Below are 17,644 nucleotides of genomic sequence, written 5' to 3'. Positions count from 1 at the left end.
TTTTTGGTGGAATCTTGTGGGTTTTCTATATATGGTAACATGTCATCTGCAAAGAGTGAAAATTTGACTTCTTCCTTAGCAGTTTGGATGCCTTTTATTTCTTTTTGTTGTCTGATTGCTGTGGCTAGGACTTCTGGTACTATGTTCAGTACAAGTGGTGAGAGTGGACATCCTTGTCTTGGTCCTGACTATAGAGGACAAGCTCTCAGTTTTTGCTCATTGAAGATGTTGTTCACTGTGGGTTTTTCATAGGTAGCCTTTATTATGCTGAGGTATGTTCACTCTAAACCTACTTTTTTGAGGGTTTTTATTATGAATGGATGTTGCACTTCCTCAAGTGGTTTTTCTTTTTTCTTTCTTTCATTTTAAAAAAGATTTTATTTATTTATTTGACAGAGAGAATGACAGCAAGGGAGGGAATAGAAGCAGGGAGAGTGAGAGAGAGAGAGAAGCAGGCTTCCCGTTGAGCTGGGAGTCTGATGAGAGGCTTGATCCCAGGATGCTCGGATCATGACCTGAGCTGAAGGCAGATGCTTAATGACTGAGCCACCCAGGCACCCCTGTCAAGTGATTTTTCTGCATCTCTTGAAATGACCATGTGTTCTTAACCTTTCTCTTATTAATATGATGTATCATAATGTTTGATTTGTGAATATTGAACCACCCTTGCATCCTGGGAATAAATCCCACTTGATGGTGGTGAATGATTTTTTTTTAATGTATTGTTGAATTCTGTTTATTAGTATTTTGTTGAGGATTTTTGCATCTATGTTCATCAGAGATATCGGCCTCTAGTTCTCTCTCTCTCTCCTTTTGTGTATGTCTTTATCTACATAACTGGAAGATTTAATATAAAAATGAGCATATGGCTTTTCTTGTAAAAACTAGGAGTTTTATTGACACAGGGCGTACATTGCTGCAGGGCAATGGCTGGCTCAAGGTGTGGTGAAGTGACCCCTTTTGGCTTACCACAATCCTCACTGCTCACCCAACACATTAGTATGGACACCCTTGGGCTTGTCCAGATGTTTATGTTAGTTACCTGGTCATTGTGATATTGTTTGCCTCTCTTTTGAAGTCCCTCTTTCCTTATAACATCAGTGTCATGTCCTTATAACATCACCTTTTCCTTATAACATCAGTGTCATGTCCTGAACTACCTGATTGGGTCATGCTCTTGAATTCATGAAGTCTTTGGAATTTTGTGCATTATTAGAATGAAAGCAGTACTTATGTGCCAGGCAGTGTTCTAAGGGCTTTACAAATATTAACTCATTTAAAACTCATAATAACTGTCTGGACTCGGTACTTTATATTACCCGTATTTTTTAGACAGGGAAACTGAAGCATAGTTCTTAAATTAATAGCCAAGTCATATAGCCTATATGATAATTTTTTACTTTACATCAACTTCTTCCAGGAACCAGATATACTTCAGTGTCTGTAGAGATGCCCCACCGCACCCCACAATCTCACTTTCTCATTTTTAGTGAACTTTTCTGTTTCATCTCAGTCACTCACATCTGGACACATTGGACCTTGTCAAAATCAATAATAGATATAGCTCTGATATTTGAACTCTGAATCTACTGTGACAACAGCCCCTTATCTTTCTAAGTCTTTAATCCAATTTTCAACCTCATAGGGCTCTCCATTCTCTAAAATATTTCACTTTTACCTGGTCTATCTGTTCTTTTTATAGTATCATTTTTTTCTCTTATGAGGACTGGTTTCCATGGTGATCCCATGAACCGCTTTATCACTAATAGCCACAACTCTCATATATTCTTTTCCAACATGTTTTCTCAGCAAAACTTCAATCAACTCTACAATCTCACCTTCTCTGCCTTCATAAACTGATGAAAAACATGAGGCTATAAATTTAGGGTTTCCAGTTTCAGGTAGGTGCTGAGCACCTCATTATCTTGCTTATTCAACAAATATTAATGAAGTACCTATTATGTGTCTGGCTCCAACCTAGATACTCAGAGAAATTAGTGACCAAGCCAGACAAAAATCCTTGCCTGTACAGAGCTAATATTCTAGAGAGGACAGATATGAAAGCAAGTAAAATGGGTAGTATGTAAGACATTGAATGTACTGTGGAGAAAAATAGGGTAAAGAAAGGACACAAGGAGAGCTGGGGAATAGACAGAATAAGGAAGACTAACTGAGAATGAGTTGTTTGCGTGAAAAATTGAAAAGGTCAGTATATCATGAAGGTAATCTGGGGTAAGAGAAGTCCAGGCAAAGAGAACATTAAGTGCAAATGTCCTGAGGCAGGAGCATGCCTGAAGTAGTCAAAGAATATCCACTTTTGTTGGAATGGAGGAAGGAAGGTGGCTAAGAGGAATAAATGAAGCCAGAGAGGTCATGAAGGTCATTTTGTGTAGAATCTGGTCAGTCATTGTAAAGAACTTTGGTTCTGCTCTGAGATACAAGTTCGTTTGGAGGATTTTGAGCAGAGGTATGATATGATATGGTCGGACTTCTTTTTAGAAAGTATTGTTTGGATTGCTGTGTTGAAACTAGTGTTGAGGGGTAGAAGCAAGTGTTTGAAACTGAGAGACATTTAAGAGGTCATTGCAATAAATAAAGGTAATGCTTAGGTCTAGGATGAATGTGGTGAATGTAGTGAGAAATTTCTAGTTGTGGATATGTCTTAGAAGTATAATAAGCAAGAGAACTTTCTTATGCCGTATATGAAAGAAAGAAGCATCTAGGATGAAGCTAAGGATTTTGGCCTGAGCACTAGAAAGAGTGGAGTTAGATTAACTGAGATGGGAACGACTGAAGAAGAGCAGGGATTGGTGAATTTGGGAGTTGTGTTTCAGATTTGTAGAGTCTGATGACTTTATATTCAAGTGGACACATTGAGAAAGTTCCAAGTCTGGTGTTGGGGGAGAAGTTCTCAATTAGCAATAATCGCGCCTCGGATAAACCTCATTGGCTACGATACTGCCACTGCGCAAAGCTGGGGGAGAAGTTCTAATGAGAAGTAGAAGTTTGGGGATTGTCAGCATGTAGATGTAATTTAAAACCACAGGACTGGATGTGGTCCCTAAGGGAAGGAAGGTAGCTAGAGAAAAGAGAAGAGATCCAAGGACTGAACTTATGGGCATCTGAATATTTAGAATCGGAAAGTTAAGATTGAGCATGCAAAGACACCCAGGAGTGACCAGTGAACCAGAGTATGTGAGGTCTTGGAAACAAAGTGAAGGAAGTTATTCAAGAGGGGTATCACCCGTGTCAATTACTGCTGACAGATTGAGTAGAGTGATGACTGAGACCTGGTCACTAGGTTTTGCAACAAGAAGAAGACTGACCATAGTTTCATTGGAGGGAAAAACTGGATTGCAGTTGTCTCAAGAAAGAGACTGAGAAGTGAAGTACTGATACTTGCTATAACATGAATGAACCTCAAAACATGCTAAGTGGAAGAAGCCAGACACAAAGGCCACATATTATATGATATGATTCCATTTATATGAAATGTTCAGAATATGTGAGTCCATAGAGACAGAAAACAGATTAGTTTTTTGATCTACTGTGAGAAGGAGGAGATGAGAAGTGATTGCTGATGGGTATGGGGTTTTGGGGGTTTTTTTGGGGGGTTTTGAAAATGTTAGGAGTTAGATAATTTGATAGTTGTACAACCTTGAACCACTGAATCATACACTTTAAAATAGTGAATTTTATAGTGTTTGGTAATATCTCAAAAAGGATAATGAATAGGAATTGAAGGTAATGTATATAGACAACTCCGAGGAGATCTTCTGAAAAGGGAAGCAGAGAAACAAAAGGGTAGGTTGAAGGGAATATGGAGTCAGGACTGAAAGAAATTACAGTAGGTATCCTTTTAGAATGATTTAGTAGAGAAGGGGAATTGGTGATAGAGGTTAAAGGGAAATAGCTGCTTTGACAATGTCCTTGAGTAGTTAAGAGTAGATGGAACCTAGGGAGTAAGTGGAAGAATTGATAGAGGCAGGAGCAATTCATTTAGGAATAAAAGAGAAGGTGCAATGTGTGATGCAGATATTGGTAGCTGGATAGATACGATGGTGAGAAGGCATGGAAGTTCTTTTTAGTTGGCTCTAATAGTGAAATAGGAACAAAATTATCAGCTGAGAGTAAGGTTGGGAAAAATACTGTATGTTTGAGAAGAGAGGAAAATACTCATTCAGGAGATTGAGAGATTGAATGTATCCAGTAAGTGTCATAGGATTATTGGGTGATCCTGAAGATCTATCTAAGGTTTGTAATAAAAAATTTATAGACTAGTCAGCATAATCATGTAATTATTTTCCATGAAGGCTTAGTTTGCTTGGATGCAGACATACAGTGGGTAGAAATTTGAATTTAAGAAGGATAGGACTTTTTCCCAGTTTAGTTCCAGAAAGGTGAAGGTAAATGGAAGGAAGTGAGGTAATGATGTATTCAGGAGGTTAAACAGGGTGTCTTAGTCCATTCTTGGTCTATTTGGGTAGCTATAACAAAATGCCAGCGAATGGGTAGCTTATAAACAACAGAGACTTATTTCTCACAGTTCTGGAAGCTAGAAGTCTGAGATCGGAGCGCTAGTATGATGAGGGATTTCTTATGGATTGCAGAACTCTTGTGTTTTCATTTGGTAGAAGTCAGGGATTTGTGGGGTCTTTTTCATGAGGTCTCCACCCTTATGACCTAGCACTTCCCAAAGATCCTATCTTCTAATAGCCATCACATCAGGCATTGAGATTTCAACATATTAATTTTGGGGTGGTGGTGGTAGTACACAAACATTCAGACTGTAACACTGGGTAAGAGGGAGAGGAGTACAGGAGGATGCAGAGAATAAGATCTATGCATGGTCCAGTGAAACTGGAGTTGTGTTACCTAGTGAGCAAGGAAGGCAGGAGGTGATGATCAGGATGGGGGATTATTGAGACTGAGATAATGGAGAGGTTTCTGTTATTGGTATTGACGAGGTATTGACAAGGGGCGTGGTTGACTAAGGTGGAGAACAAGGAAGACCTCTGAGGAGATGGGATAGCAAAGCACTAGGTGTTAGAATATCATCCATGTAGGTAATGAAAATAAAATGCTTTGTAGTAAGATTATGTTGCAGAGAGTGACAGTGAACGGGGAACTAAGATCTTAAGACACTGAGAAAGAATGACTTAGAAGTTGTAGCTGATTGCAGTAAGGAGATAATGGCAGGTGATCATCTGTTGACATGAGATAGATCAAAAATTGATTATTTTTTGTTTTTGTTTCATTTTGGAGGCCTTGAAACCCCCATAGGAGCAAAGAGGATTCTATCCCATCTGCATGCCTGGTGTGGAGGTTAAGGAAGTTACAAAGTAGCTACCTCTTGCAAAGGCTGCAGAGGAAGCAGGTCTTCAGGGGAGAGCAAGTTTTACAAAGCAAGCAGTGAAGGAAATGTTCCAAAAAAAGGTTTTGATGATGACTGAACACAAGTGAAGCATCAGTGAAGGTGTAGTGATGGGTTTTAGGAGATGGAGTCAGGACAAGGGCTCTTGAGAGCTGGGACATGGGAGTTCAGAGCACGAGGAATGAGCTGGCTGTCCTGGTCAGAATTTTGTTACTTGATACATTCAGGCATGGCAAGCATAATTACCAATCAAGGGCATGTGTTTATGGGCATGGTCTTATCTCCGGCTCCCTGATTTTTTTGAATGATTCTCTGTCTTTGCCCATGCTGTTTGCTCTTTCTAATCTACCTGTCACAGTGTTCTTCATTTGGCCAGCTCCTGTTCATTCTTCAGCTACAGGAACTCTGTCCTGATCTCTTCAGTGTTCCCGTAACACTTTGTAAATAACTCTATTAAAACTCTTATAATTTTGATTGCTATTATCTCTTTATATATGTCCCCATAAGCAGATTGTATGTATGCTTCCTAGGGGCAGGCCTGGCCATATTTATCTTTGTGTTCTCTGTGCTTACCACAGTGCCTAGGACATGGTACATGAAAGGTACCTGTTTGTTGAACTGCACTCTGTGCACTTGGGAAGAAATATGGTTTGGAGAAGAAGAGGAAAGAAGAGTGGAGAGATAACAAGGTGGAGATGTGTTGAGGAAAAGATGAAAATAAACTAGGGACTGTGGGCCAGATGATGAATCACTGTAATATTCTCACTAACACAGAAGACAAGTCCATCTATTTGGAATCTAATAGTGGGTATTGGGAGGAAGGAGAAAGTCTGAAGTAGCCACTGTGGAGAGTTGGCTCGGGGGTTAGAGAAAATGAATAACAGGCAAACCAGATCTGCATAGGTGGCATTTTGTGGCCTGAAAGAGAAGAAGGAAGAGGTTTGCCTATAGATGGGTATAGGAGTTGTAGATACAGCAAGAATAATGAGACATAGTATGACCGGCCAGGGAATCATAGAATCAAATTAAAAAATGTTAGAGCTATTAAAAGAAAGAGGTATTTCTGTTTTTTTTTTTTTTAAATATTTTATTTATTTATATGACAGAGAAAGACACAACAAGAGAGAAAACACAAGCAAGGGGGTAGTGGGAGAGGGAGAAACCGGCTTCCTGCTGAGCAGGGAGCCTGATGCGAGGCTCAATCCCAGGACCCTGGGATCATGACCTGAGCTAAAGGGAGACACTTAACTATTGTACCACCCAGATGCCAAAAAGAGGTCTTCGAATTCAGTTGCATAGTTCAGGCAATTGAGGTCCTGAGGGGAGTGTCCTAGGGTCATACAGCTGGCTGGTAGTAGACGAGGGACTAGTGATGATGCTGTGTCAGAATTTGGTTGTGGGCAATACAAATGGATGCTGGTTTGCTTAAGTGAAAAAGAATAAAGTAGATGTGGGCAACTCTTAGAATTAAAGGAAAAGCTGGAGAACCAGACTCAGAAAGTTGGGGAATAGCTTGCTCTGAAATTGTAGTTTGCAGGAACAAATACAATCCCTTCAGGGTCCTGCTGTGGGATAGATGATCCAACTATTAGACCATCTTTGTTTTTGTCCATTCAAGATACAAATTCTTAGGAGATAAGAGCAGATTGCCCAAGTTTTAAAGAACAACTGGGTAGGTAGTCTCACTAAGGCTAAAATACAATGTAGGGGAGATGAATTTCTCCAAAATGGTGCTGCTACCAGAAAGTAAATGGATATAGATACTTGAAAATCACAGATATCTTATCCACTATAGTGATGAAAATATAATATAGTGTAGTAGAACCAGCTATTACAGCCATTTTAGGTGGAATGCATGTTCTTTCTGCTCTACCATGTAGTAGTCATAGTGGGCAGATCATGGAGGCTGCTTCAACTGCCATTGACATTCTAGCTGCTTGTTCTCATGTTGTTGTTGTTGTTGTTTTGGCAATCATCTATTTCCCTTCTTCCCCCAGCCATCTCTGGGATGGCTGGTACAGTCTAAAGTCTAACTTTGGGCTACTAACAGTATCTCTATTCTTCAACCTTGTAGCAAAGACTATCCCCTGGGCAACTGCGGTTTAGAGGTTGCGGTTTAGAGGTGTGATGAGAAAACATACAGATCTTAGAGTTTAAAGCCTAGGTTCTAATCCTGGCCCTTGTGCTTGTTTATTCATTAACTTGGGAAAATTAGTTAACATTTCTGAGCTTCAGCTTTCTCATCTGTAAAATGGGGATAATACTACTCATAAGGTTGTTGTGAGGTTTAAAGGGGGTAATGAATCAGAGAGGCATGTAAACTGTAAAACAATATACAAATACTAGGTGTTCTAATCCTGGTATGACAGACACTCTCAGGCTGAAAACTGTTCTTCCATAATGAGGTTGTTCCCATAGGAGAAACCAATTTTGAACAGGCATAGTAGATTGCAGATGGCTGGCGCATACCAACTGGAGACATCCTGGGAGACCAGTATTTTTGATGGCTTCTGTAGGGGAGAAAAGGAGAAAGGTCCTATTGGTCAGAATGTGTTCCCCATTAGGGTCATTAAGCCCAATTAATAAGTAGCAGTCTGGAATTGCCCATTAGCTAGGTAAATGAAACCAACTGATGGTGACACTGCCCAGACGATGACTGTTTTCTATGTACTGTGTTATTACACAAGAATTACATTAGAATTTCAATTAGAATATCATAAGAATGTCACTATAGTACATTTGAATCAGGACTATGAGTAATTTGGTTCATGGTAAAATTCTACATTTGGATAGAATATAGTTATTTTTTGTTTGTTTTTGTTTCCTTTTTAAAAACAAACAAACAAACAAACAAACATATAATGTATCATTTGTTTCAGGGGTTCAGATCTGAGAATCATCAGTCTTACACAATTCACAGCATTCACCATAGCACATACCCTCCCCAATGCCCATAACTCAGCCAGCCTATCCCTCCCCCAGCACCCACCAGCAACCCTCAGTTTCTTTCCTGAGATTAAGAGTCTCTTATGGTTTGTCTCCCTCCCTGGTCCCATCTTGTTTCATTTTTCCCTCCCTTCCCCCCAGGACCTCCCGCCTACCTCCCAAATTCCTCCTATCAGAGAGATTGTGTGATAATTGTCTTTCTCTGATTGACTTATTTTGCTTACCATAATACCCTCTAGTTCCATCCGTGTCATCACAAATGGCAAGATTTCGTTTTTGTTTTTGTTTTTTTTTTTGGATGGCTGCATCGTATTCCATGGTATATAAATACCACATCTTCTTTATCCATTCATCTATTGATGGACATCTAGGCTCTTCCATAATTTGGCTATTGTGGATATCGCTGCTATAAACATTTGGGTGCATATGTCCCTCTGATCACTACATTTGTATCTTTAGGGTAAATATCCAGTAATGTGATTGCTGGGTCATAGGGTAGCTCTATTTTCAACTTTTTGAGGAATTTCCATAATTTTTTCCAGAGTGGGGCACCAGCTTGCATTCCCACCAACAGTGTAGGAGGGGTCCCCTTTCTCTGCATCCTAGCCAACATCTGTCATTTCCCACCTTGTTAATTTTAGCCATTCTGATGGCTGAAATTAAGTGAGATGGTATCTTACTGTGGTTTTGATTTGTATTTCCCTGAGACTGAGTGATGTTGAGCACTTTTTCATGTGTCTGTTGGCCATTTGGTTGTCTTCTTTGCTGAAATATTTGTTCGTGTCCTCTGTCCACTTCTTGATTGGATTATTTGTTCTTTGGGTGTTGAGTTTGATAAGTTCTTTATAGACTTTGGATAGTAGCCCTTTATCTGATATGTCATTTGCATATGTCTTCTCCCATTCTGTCAGTTGTCTTTTGGTTTTGTTGACTGTTTCCTTTGCTGTGTAAAAGGTTTTGATTTTGATGTATAATAGTTTAAATAAATAAATTTTAATTTAAATAGTTTAAATAAAATAGTTTAAATAAAAATAATAGTTTATTTTTGTCCTTGCTTCCCTTGCCTTTGGCGATGTTTCTAGGAAGAAGTTGCTGTGGCTGAGGTCAAAGAGGTTGCTGCCTATGTTCTCCTCAAGGATTTTGATGATTACTGTCTCACATTGAGGTCTTTTATCCATTTTGTGTCTATTTTGTGTGTGATGTAAGGAAATGGTCCAGTTTCACTGCATGTGGCTGTCCAATTTTCTCAACACCATTTGTTGAAGAGACTGTCTTTTTTCCACTGGACTTCCCTTCCTGCTTTGTTGAAGATTAGAGTAGAGGGTCCATTTTTGGGCTCTCTATTCTGTTCCACTGATCTATGTGTCTGTTTTTGTGCCAGTACCACACTGTCTTGATGATGACAGCTTTGTAATAGAGCTTGAGGTCCGGAATTGTGATGCCACCAACTTTGGCTTTCTTTTTCAACATTCCTCTGGCTATTTGAGGTCTTTTCTGGTTGCATATAAATTTTAGGATTATTTGTTCCATTTCTTTGAAAAAAATGATGGTATTTTGATAGGGATTGCATTAAACTTGTAGATTGCTTTAGGTAGTATAGACATTTTTACAATATTTGTTCTTCCAATCCATGAGCATGGAACATTTTTCCATTTCTTTGTGTCCTCCTCAATTTCTTTCATGAGTACTAGGTGTCTTATGGTTTTGGCTGCAATTGTAAATGGGATTGACTCCTTAATTTCTCTTTCTTCTGTCTTGTTGTTGGTGTATAGATTATGCATTGACTGGTTTGGTGTTTGCAAATTCTTTTACTTTTTGTTTGTCCTGGAAGCTTTTTATCTTTCCTTCTATTTTCAATAACAACCTAGCTGGATATAGTATTCTTGGGTGCATATTTTTCTCATTTAGCACTCTGAAAATATGGCAGTCCTTTCTGGCTTGCCAGGTTTTTGTGGATAGGTCTGCTGTTAATCTAATATATTTACCATTGTATGTTACAGACTTCTTGTCCCAAGCTTCTTTCAGGATTTTCTTTGCCACTAAGACTTATAACTTTTACTATTAGTTGACAGGGTATTGACCTATTTTTATTGATTTTGAGGGATTTCTCTGTGCCTCCTGGATTTTGATGCTTGTTCTCTTCCCCAAATTAGGGAAGTTCTCTGCTATAATTTGGTCCAATATACCTTTTGCCCATCTCTCTCTTTCTTCTTCTGGGATCCCAATTACTCTAGTATTGTTTTGTCTTATGGTATCACTTATCTCTCGAATTCTCCCCTCATGGTCCAGTAGTTGTTTGTCTCTCTTTTGCTCAGCTTCTTTATTCTCCATCATTTGGTCTTTTATATCACTAATTCTCTCTTCTGCCTCATTTATCCTCACAGTAAGAGCTTCCATTTTTGATTGCACCTCGTTAATAGCTTTTTAAATTTCAACTTGGTTAGATTTTAGTGTTTTTATTTCCCCAGAAAGGGATTTTATTTCTCCAGAAAGGGATTCTCTTGTATCTTCTATGCTTTTTCCAAGCCCAACTAGCAACTTGATAATCCTCATTCTAAACTCTAGTTCTGACATCTTACTAATGTCCATATTGATTGGGTCCCTAGCCATCAGTACAGCATCCTTTCTTGATCAAAACTCTTCAAAATGTAGGAATAGAGGGTACATACCTCAATATCATCAAAGCCATCTATGAAAAACCCACAGTAAATATCATTCTCAATGGTGAAAAACTGAGAGCTTTTCCGCTAAGGACAGGAACACAGCAGGGATGTCCACTATCTTTACTGCTATTCAACATAGTATTAGGAGTCCTAGCCTCAGGAATCAGACAACCAAAAGAAATTAAAGGCATCTGAATTGGCAAAGAAGTCAAATTCTCACTCTTTGCAGATGATATGATACTTTATGTGGAAAACCCAAAACACTCTACTCCAAATCTGCTAGAACTTGTACAGGAATTCAGTAAAGTGTCAGGATATAAAATCAATGCACATCAGTACTGCCTCTTGTTCCTTTTTTTTGTGGTGAGTTTTTCTGCCTTGTTGTTTTATCCAGATAAGAATAGGTAAATGAGAGAACAAAATGCTAAAAGGATAGCAACGACCACAGAAAAGACTGGTGAATAGAACAAGGCCGCACATTTGATTTTGGATGTATTTTGGTCTCTTAGAATAAACTACCTCCCAAAATTTTAAAGAAAGAAAAACTTGTATATATACAAAAATGTAGGTAAACACAATGAAGAGATGGAATATGACTGTAAAGATGAAGATTTAAAAAGATTCTAAAAAAGGAACTAATAAGACAAGAAGTTGGTTGTAAAAAGAGAAAATAAAAAGGAGAGAATGTGATCAGGCTGAAGACTAGAACAAAGCCATATGCTAGATTTAGGGTACATTTTGATCTGTTAAGAAACTGTATCCCAACATTTTAAATAAAGAAAAACTTATATGTATACAAAAAATAAGTTTAAATAAAATGAATGGATAGAATATGACTATAACAATGAACATTTAAAAAGATTTTTAAAAAGGTATTGATATGAGTCAAGTAGAGAGAGTCAAGTATCATATGGTTTCACTTACTTGTGGAGCATAAGGAATAACACAGAGGACACTGGGAGATGGAGAGGAGAAGTGAGATGGGGAAAACCGGAGGGGGAGACAAACCATGAGAGACTCAACTCTGAGAAACAATCTGAGGGTTTTGGAAGGGAAGGGGATGGGCATTGGGTGAAACTTGTGGTGGGTATTAAGGAGGGCATGTATTGCATGGAGCACTGGGTGTAGTGCAAAAACAATGAGTTTTGGAACACTGAAAAGAAATGAGAAAAAAAAAAGATATTGATAATGTGGTACCTGGGTGGCTCAGCCATTGACCTTCTGCCTTTAGCCTAGGTCATGATCCCAGCGTCCTGGGATCAAGCCCCGCATTGGGCTCCCTGCTCAGTGGGAGGCACTTCTCCCTTTCCCACTCCCCCTGCTTGTGTTCCCTCTCTTGCTTTGTTTCTCTCTGTCAAATAAATAAAATCTTTAAAAAAAATAAGATAAGATAAGATAGTTAAAAAGGTTAAAATAGGAAAGAGGAGAAATTTAAAAAAATAGAATAAGAAAAAAATAAAATTAAAAAAAATTTATCTTTGAAAGACTAAAGGATCGTGGAGATAAAGTCATGAATTCTATGTGTTGCTTTCCCCTAGCTCTGGAGTTCTGTAGTTCTCATTGATTTGTGAACCTGGTCTTGGATGGATGTTCTTGCTGACTTTCTGGGGGATGGGTATGTTGCAGTGATTCTCAAATGTCTTTGCAGGAGGCAGAATTGCACCATCCTTGCCAGGGGCCAGGCTGGGTAATTAGCTTGGGTTCTCTCTAGGGAGCTTTTGTTCCCTGAATGCGTTCTGTACAGCTTTGGAGGATGGGAATGAAGATGGCAGCCTCCCAATCTCTGTCCTGGAGGAGCTGAGAGCTCAGGACCCCACTCCTCAGTGCACCTTCAGAGAAAAGCAGTCAATCCCTCTTGTCTCCCTGGTCTCCGGCCACATTCCAACCTCACCCCACCAGTGACAGAGCATTTCTGTCTCTGATGCACGGCCGTGTTTGGAGTTTCTAAACCCAGCAGATTCCTTCATTATGCTTCTGTGCTGCACCTCCTGGAGGAAGAAGGGGAGAGTCTCCCATGATCTGCCACTTGTGGGGTCCCTGCTTGAAGAGCAGTGACCTCACTCTGCTTCAGATCATGGTTTAAGATAACCCCGAGTGGAGAGCCCACTTTTCAGCTCCGTCTCTAGAGCTGTCTTCCCTACTCCGATACCTGGGAACTCTGCCATACTCAGGCACCCCTGGTCTTTCTGTGACCCCACAAGTCCTGAGACCAGTGTCCCAGCGAGGCCCTGCCTCCTGCTTAGCCTCTGGAGAAATGTCCCTCAGTGGAGCAGACTTCTGAAAGTTCTGATTTTGTGCTCTGCTGCTCTACCGCTTGCCGGGAGCCGGCCCCTCACCCCACAGTCTATCTTCCCATATATCGCCTTGGATTCACTTCTCTATACGTCCTACCTTCCCGAAAGTGTTCGCTTTTCTGTTCCTAGAATTGCTGCTATTCTTCTCTTCAATCTCCTGTTGAGTTTGTAGGTGTTCAGAATGGTTTGTCAACCATCTAGCTGAATTTTTGATAGAATATAGTTTTGCTACATTTCCTTACTTGTCAAAGAAGGGAATTGGATGGGGATTGTATGATCTTGGGCAAATCATTTCACTGCTAGGTATCTGTTTCTTTATCTGTAGAAGGAGGAGCTGAATGATCTATATGCTGTTTCTGATTTCTGAACCCCTTCCAAGTTCCTTGCACTTATGATAACTCGTGATTATTTTAATTGCTTGATTACTCTATTTAATATTTTGTGTTGTTGTACTCACTTGAATGTAAGTTCTATGGAGGTAAAGACCATGACTGTTTTGTCCACTGTTCTTCTAGCTAATGCTTAGTTCACAGTAGATGCAAAATAATGATTTTATGGATAGTGAATATGGTTCTTTGGTCCAGTGAAGAGGAGCTTTAATTTTTCTGGACGTCGGTGGGTTTAGACTCTATTTTATGTAAATGGTTTTGATATTTTCTGGCACACTTTGTACTGCTTAGCAATGATATTAACTTGATATTTAAAAAAAAAAATACCCAGGCCCGGATTCAAAAAGACCATAATTGTGTGGTACATTGATACATTTGTGTAAGGTTGATTTTAAAGATAAAGAGATTGAAATATACATGTCCTGGCCTACGTCCACTTCACTGAGTCCATATGTGTCAGCAACTTCTGCACCTGCCCTCAGCCACTAATACTCAAGGACGTTACTTATATTCTGCTTTTATATCTGGTGTTTGATATATGTGGGAGCACTTGAGCTTGCACCATTGTTTTGTCTGCAAAAGGGAAAATGAAAGATAAATACATTGACTTAGACCTTGAGATCATCAATTAGGACCAAACAGGTTTACAAAAGAAGCTTTTAGTTTCTTAAAGATATTAATATTGCTTAAAGCACTAAAACGGCACAGGCCCAGACCAATTACATCTCATTTTATGAGTCCTGGCAGGGATATATATTTGATTCTTGTTGTTTGTCCTCACAGAGTCCTTCATAAATTAAAACCAATCAGTCATAGGAACATGAAATTCCATTTATATACTCAGATGACTAATGGCTTGGCTTTTGGTCTTTTAGTTCAAGTTCTGATGAAACAGAGTAGTAGCTACATGGAATTAGCAAATGGACCCTGTCAGGTCTGATCATATGCATGTCTACAAAGGCTAAACTTGAGCCCCAACCACCACTTTATTTTTTTAAAGGAGCTAATGATAAACATGGCTGTGGCTGGGGACAGACTGAAAGACTGCTCCTAACTTCCTAAGATCCACCTCCAAACCAGCAGCATAAGAGTCTCTGATTCAGAGTGACTGCTGTGGTACTTTGTTAGCCTACAGTTTGTAGGATATCTTTCTTAATAGGATGAAAAAAATCTCTTTGATGCTCTGTCTGATGCCTTGAAATGTATATCTTTCTTTTCAATACCCTCTTATTCCAACATCAACATTTACATAGTAATTGTGTAGGTTGATTCCAAACCTAGAAATGCCAGATATATATTTGGAGCCAGAGTGAAAAAACAGGAAATACGTGGTAAGACGGAAAGGCAAGGGGGGTGGAGGGCCAGCCATGTAAGTTTAACATTAGAAAATAATCTTCTAGTAGTATACCTACTTCTTTGTTGCAGAGTATTCAAGGCAGTAGAATTGCATTTTTTTGGACAGACACACTGAGTAATAACAGCTTTCTAAACTGTCACATTTTAGAAACCTCCAACCCCAGCTCTATTTCTTCTGCTTTCTCTCAGCAGGAAACTTCCTTTAGGGTGGGAACGGAAAGCTCCTCACTCACAAGGTTGCAAACTGACTGAACAGAGCTGGCCAGTGATGGCTAGTTAGAGAAGAGATTTTAAACATTAATATTTGAAATTTATAACCCAGTACTTGTAACTTCTTAGATTCTAGATATTCTCTTTCTACTTGTTTGTGAGAGATAAGTCAAGCTAATTCATCATATTTATTAAATACCTTCTAGGCATAAAACAGTTTGTAGAGAGAGAAATGACACAAGGAGCTAGCTCTAAAAAGGATCAGTATGGTTGAGTGAAACCAGTGTCTAAGTCTATTAGCAATGGACATCCAGTGGGGGCTTTCTAGTGATTAGATCTGCATTTCAGAAAGGTCATGCTGGAATAGAGGTGATCTCAGAACATGTTGGGTCAAGAACTGAAGGTGATTTGGGTTAATATATTAGCAGAAAGGATGGGTGGTAGAGCAGCCTGATGAGACATTTTGGAGATAGATTCAACAGATGTGGTGATTCTCTGAAAGTGAAGGTAAAAGAGAAGGGGAGTTAGTTGAGTTTTCTAGACATGGAATCATACTCTAAGAAGATGGACAGAGAAAGTAGAGCCAGTTTAGGAGGGGGATGGATTTTGATTTTGATATGACTATGAGACATCTAGGCACTGCCCACTAGGCAGGTGGAAATAACCATCTAGAGCATACCAGAAAGTTGGAGGTGAGAGAGAAAGATTTACACATCCCCGGGACAAAGGTGGATCAATGAAATAGCTGTGTTCAAAACTGTTGTCATCTGAGTGTCTTCTCAAGATGGTGGTCATACTAATAAATTTTTTTTCCCTCCTGTTACTAGCTATAGAGATTCTGAAAAAGAGTAAACAGATAAGCAAATAAACCAAAACAACCAACAACACAAGCTGGGGGTTTGATTATTTACCTGTGCATGATGGTAACAGAACTAATGATTTAGGCTGCCTAGCCCCTGAGGGGTGAGAACACTGTACAGTAACATTGCATTGGAAGCTTCCCTGGATGAAGGCCACATCTGTGGAATAATTGTTTTGTGAAAATGCTGGTGCTTTGGCTGGAGTTTCCATTCTTGGAGGAGGCTAGCCCATTGGGTGATCAACTGGTGAGAGCCGCTTCCCTACTTCTGGTTTGGGGTTGTATTGTCCTTCTTATGCATGCAAATAGATGCTGAAATTCAATGTTAATGTGCTTGTGGGACATTTGGGCTTGTGTGTTAAAGCATTTCCACAGGCATCAACTTTTAAAGATGAGAATGGCATCAAATTCTAAACAAGCTACAAATCTGTACCACAGTTGAAAGTGAAAATCCTCTCCTAAGTATCAGTGGCAAGTGACTGAATATTTCTCTGTCTTGGAATTGAAGTGCATTCCATGTGTTTTCAAAAGAAAATGAAAGCCTGCTTTGGGTTCTCTTAAGAGTTTGGGGTCAGCAAACCTGTTTCCTGTGATTCATATGATGCCTGACCTGCAGGGATCTCTCTTGGCTGCCACTCCTTTTGAGAGCTGCCTCAGATGAATGTATAAGATTATGGACCATGTATCTATCAGGATCACAAATGTTATTTGGGATTTAAATTGCTGCATTGAATGATTCATTGATGCCATGTAGAATACCACCTAAAGTCTGAGAACATGGGAAATAGTGTGTAGATTAGGTTTCATGGATCATACTCTATAGATGACAGGAGCTGTATCTCAAGGTTGTGGGTGAAGCTGACTTTGTTCTGAGTGAGTCTGAGGAGCAAATTTCAGGGCTCTTTCTTCTTCTTCTTCTTTTACTTTTTGAAACACATTCTTTTTTTAAAAATTTATTTGAGAGAGAGACAGAGAGAGAGAGAATCAGTAGGGGTAGGGGAAGGGGCAGAGGAGGAAGATTCCCTGCTGAGCAAGGATCCTGACTGATGCAGGACTCAATCCCATGTCCCTGGGGTCATGACCTGAGCTCAAGGCAGATGCTTAACCGAATGAGCCACCCAGGCACCCATGGCTGTTTCTTCTGAAGGATACAGGCAGGGTTACCTCGAGGGTAGCCTTTTTGAGACCACAAATAGTAGAGAATGTTTAACAGTAGAGAAATTAATTCAGTAGAGAAATTAAACAGTGTCATTACCAAGCCCTGGAAGCTATGGAGCTTTTTTGAAAGGTTAAGGAGGAAACAGGAGACCTGGATCAATCTTTATAGAATAGACCGTCTGATTTAGAAGCGACATCAGAGATCACCTTGTCCTAACCTTTTCATTAACCAGAGAGATGAAGTGACTTGTCTGCCACCGTCTAGACAGTGGCAGACTTGGGACTGGAAACATAGGTGGCTCCTTTGTAAGCCCATGGCTGACCTGTTCTTCTAAACTTGGTTATGGTGGGAGGGTAGAAAGTAACAAGTATAGGAGTAAAATGGAGAAACCAGT

The 17,644-nt window shown here is 39.5% G+C and overlaps 1 non-coding gene across 1 annotated transcript; it reads right to left on the bottom strand.

Annotated features, from left to right (window-relative positions):
* Nucleotides 1-2,842: 2,842 nt before the first annotated feature.
* LOC116879016 lies at nucleotides 2,843-2,976 on the bottom strand. Its single transcript, XR_004384940.1, has one exon. It is a non-coding gene; the product is annotated as a U4 spliceosomal RNA (small nuclear RNA).
* Nucleotides 2,977-17,644: the final 14,668 nt, after the last annotated feature.

The sequence above is a fragment of the Lontra canadensis genome, unplaced genomic scaffold (assembly GCF_010015895.1).
Source record: "Lontra canadensis isolate GAN:19392208 unplaced genomic scaffold, GSC_riverotter_1.0 scaffold2, whole genome shotgun sequence".
NCBI lineage: Eukaryota > Metazoa > Chordata > Mammalia > Carnivora > Mustelidae > Lontra > Lontra canadensis.
This window is presented reverse-complemented; position numbering and strand designations above follow the sequence as displayed.